This window comes from Sinocyclocheilus grahami, unplaced genomic scaffold (genome assembly GCF_001515645.1).
Source record: "Sinocyclocheilus grahami isolate Dianchi unplaced genomic scaffold, SAMN03320097.WGS_v1.1 scaffold528.1, whole genome shotgun sequence".
Lineage (NCBI taxonomy): Eukaryota > Metazoa > Chordata > Actinopteri > Cypriniformes > Cyprinidae > Sinocyclocheilus > Sinocyclocheilus grahami.
In genome coordinates this window covers 55,415-59,785 of record NW_015505707.1, presented here as the reverse complement: position 1 = coordinate 59,785, position 4,371 = coordinate 55,415, and positions in this window count along the sequence as shown.

Here is a 4,371-nt window from a genome sequence, read left to right as displayed (position 1 = left end):
GGTGCATACTGTACATTTTGCATTTCTGTGTTGTTGCTTGGATGTTTCGGATGGTTGCCAGGGTGTTGCTGTGTGGTTGCCCAAGCATTCTGAGTGGGTGTTAGCATGTTTCTATGTGGTAACTGGGGTGTTCAGCTTTGTTGCCAGGGTGTTGCTAAGTGGTTGCTATGTTACTCCTATGTTCTATTTAGTGGTAGTTAAGGCAATGTTTTTAGCATGTTAAAACAATTTATGAAGCCACATTACATACTTTTTGTATAGATTTGAGCTCATTAACATATGACCGCCCACATTTATATATTATCACCTATTGAGAATATTTATACTGTGCCTTTAAGCAAAGTTTGGTCAATCATAACAGGTTTTTTTATTTCTTTTAAACAAACAGCCCATTTAAGGGAGTGGAAAATTTGTCATAAACAACTAAATTATGACAATTTGTGGTGCCAGAAACCTTGACTAACATTATAAGTGGAAAAAAATGAAGTGCCACTGCTACCCTCGGTGAACTCCACATCAGGCCTGTTGATGTTTACACACCACATTCTCCTCTGGATCTTCTGTTTTCCACACACACACACACACACACACTTTGATCTGTCACATCTAACAAGTATCCAGAGGTGTGCGCCATCTGGAGATACAATCTACATCAGATTTTGCAGAGCTTGTGTTTCCTCAAACCTTATACTTCTCATGCATATCAGAAAGATGCGCTTGTGTTATTTCATAAAGGAGCTATAGCTTTATATATTATATGATATATTTATTATTGCCTATATTTTAAATATCATATTGCTATACTACTACTCATGTTACTTCTGCAGTACATGCATAGCATGGACATTTTTAGTATGCATAGAATGACCTTCTATATTTGCTGAAATGTGCACTGAATGACTTGCTGTACTGCACTATAATAGTCTGAAACCATCTGAAATTATTAGTATCTGAGGGTAACAGTATTATATGTAGCACACTTTAGATTTAAAGAACATGATTCAATATTCAATATTTTTATTTTATCTGCTGCATACATCCATAAATACTTTCCCTCCTGTTAGTCCTGTTCTCCCAAACACACCCACGTACAGTACACACACTTTACATAATACCCACGAGCCCCTCTGTTCTGGACAGCTGTGGAGGACGAGGGCTGGAGACGTCTCCGAAGGACACACGAACCATTAGACATCAGACCACAATGCAGATACCAAATCATGAACTAGACAGGAGAAAATGTCACTGGTGTTCGTGCAAAACTTGCTAGGGCATTGCTGAATTATTCTTTTCTGTATAGTGCATTTCTACGCAGTTGCTAGGATGTTTTTCTGTGGTTGCTGGTATGCAGTTGCTAGGATGTTTTGAGTTGTCGCCAGGGTGTTGCTATATAGTTATTAGGAGGTTTTAGGTTGTCGCCATGGTGTTGCTATACAGCTAATATTTTGGGTTGTTACCAAGGTGTTGCTATACAGTTACTAGGATATTTTGGGTTGTCGCCAGTATGTTGCTATGCAGTTGATGTTTTGGATTGTCGCCAGGGTGTTGCTATACAGTTACTAGAATGTTTTGGGTTGTCACCAGAGTGTTGCTATGCAGTTGATGTTTTGGATTGTCGCCAGGGTGTTGCTATACAGTTACTAGAATGTTTTGGGTTGTCACCAGAGTGTTGCTATAGTTACCAGAATGTTTTGGATTGTCGCCCCGGTTGTTGCTATACAGTTGAATGTTTGAGTTGTCACTAGAGTGTCCCTATACAGTAGGATGTTTTAGGTTGTCAACAAGGTGTTTCAATACAGTTGCTAGAATGTTTTGGGTTATCATCAGGGTTTTGCTACACAGTTATAGTACTAGGATGTTTGAGTTGTCACCAAGGTGTTGCTATACAGTTACTAGGATGTTTGAGCTGTCATCAGAGTGTTCCTATACAGTAGGATGATTTGGGTTGTCGCCAAGGTGTTTCTATACAGTTGCTAGGATGTTTTGGATTGTCGCCAGGTTGCTGCTATACAGTTGCTAGAATGTTTTGGGTTATCACCAGGATTTTGCTATACAGTTGCTATAATATTTTGGGTTGTCGCCAGGGTGTTGCTACACAGTTACTAAGATGTTTTAGATGGTTACCAGAGTGTTGCTATATGGTTGCTTAGGTGTTCTGAGCAATTGTTAGCATGTTGTTGTGTGGTTGCTCTGGTGCTCTAGGTAGTTGCTAAGGTGTTGCTAAGGTGTTCTGAGTGTTTTGTATCACACTTATCATGTGGTTTGTGTATTCTGAGTAGTTGCTTGGCATGTTGTGAAGTTGCTAAGGTGTTATGCATGTTCCCTAGCATTACTATGTTTTTGTGTAGTTTTTTAAAACTCAACTGTACATACAGTGATTTTTTTCACTAACCTATAATGAGCTGCAGAGGCTTGACGGGTTTTACTCCACAGAACGCATGTCTCTTTCTTTTCCAGCTTCTATTTCCACTCTGCTTTGGTCGCTGTCCAAACTTCCAGAGGGACTCGATTGCTGCCAAAATGCAGAGTGCTATTTCCACATCTCCATCCCACACTGCAAAGGGTCATGGGAGACCCCCCGCTTTCCCCGCCTGTCAGTTGATGTGGCCTGGCTCAGAAACTTGTCATTACAGCTCCTGGCTCCAGAGAGTGTATCTATTTTCTATCAATCACACACAGATCTATAGCAAACGATCTGTGAATTTGATTCAAACTGTAGGTTGTTTAATGAGAATAAATATGGAATGCATTAGAGCGAACACTCTTTTAACAAATCATGTTTTAAAATATAACCTACATACCCTGACAACTGCATGGCAACATCCTAGCAACCACTTGAAACACCCTAGCAACCATTTAGAACATGCATAGAAAATCCTGGAAAAGATGGGAACATGCAATGGTGAGTTTCGCATTGGCAAACACCGCTCATATTCTCTTCAGAAAATATAATCTTTTTTTTTTTCAAAGTGACCGTTATGGAAGCATGCAGAGGCTGGACACTTTCCAGAAGTCAGCCTAATGCATCCCTTCACAGGCTGTGAGCTTGAAAATAAAAGCTGTTGACAAAATAATGAAGCCATAAAAATATGAATAAACAATAATAGAACATAAACGTTTATGGTGTAGGACTAATTTACTTGTTCACAAGGGTAAACAGACATTGTGTCATGTCAAAAATTTCCGTGTAAGCCAGGGTTGATTGATCCCTAAATATATTCAAATATCAAATTGTGTGACTCTTTTTGTGCATAATGCTTGACCAAAAGAAGTTTGCAATTCTAAAACAATAGATGCAGTGTTGACAATGAAGACAGACAGTATTGTGTGACTTGTGTTTGTTTGTGGTACATAACTTCAAAAATCATGAAGAAAAGTGAAGTTGAAAAGAAAAGATCCTGGAGCATTTCAGAACAGATGAGACTTTGACATTTTGTTCTCTAGTGAAATGACATTCAGTGTGATTGAAGAGAACAAATAGTTTTGGATGGCTCTGCATGTGTCTGGAGATTGTCAAAGGGATTCTCTCGCGCCCTCTTGTGGCCAATTAAAGGTAATTTTATTCATTTTAAAATGTGGTCTTTTTTATTCCTTCAGCAGAGCAGAGGTATTCTCAGATTTCCAAAGTTGAAGATTTACATTTCTGTACAGCACTTGCATTGCAAAGGGATGGATAAGACATGTTTATTTGTTAAAAGTATGATAAAACAAACATCATAGTCCAAAGCGCGGACACACACACACACACACACACACACACATATTTAATTACTGTACATTTAAATAATGACTGATAATTCCCAGGTTTTTTTATTAAATAACTTGTGAACATTAATAACTTTACAAAAACAAAGGCATGAAGTCTGACGCTCCAAAGATATAATATATGGTGTGTGTGTGTGTGTGTGATTGTGTGTGTGTGTGTGTACATATATATACAGTGGGTACGGAAAGTATTCAGACCCCTTTAAATTTTTCACTCTTTGTTATATTGCAGCCACTTGCTAAAATCATTTAAGTTAATTTTTTTTCCTCATTAATGTACACACAGCACCCCATATTGACAGAAAAACACAGAATTGTTGACATTTTTGCAGATTTATTAAAAAAGAAAAACTGAAATATCACATGGTCCTAAGTATTCAGACCCTTTGCTGTGACACTCATATATTTAACTCAGGGGCTGTCCATTTCTTCTGATCAGCCTTGAGATGGTTCTACACCTTAAGTTGAGTCCAGCTGTGTTTGATTATACTGATTGAACTTGATTAGGAAAGCCACACACCTGTCTATACAAGACCTTACAGCTCACAGTGCATGTCAGAGAAAATGAGAATCATGAGGTCAAAGGAACCGCCTGAAGAGCTCAGA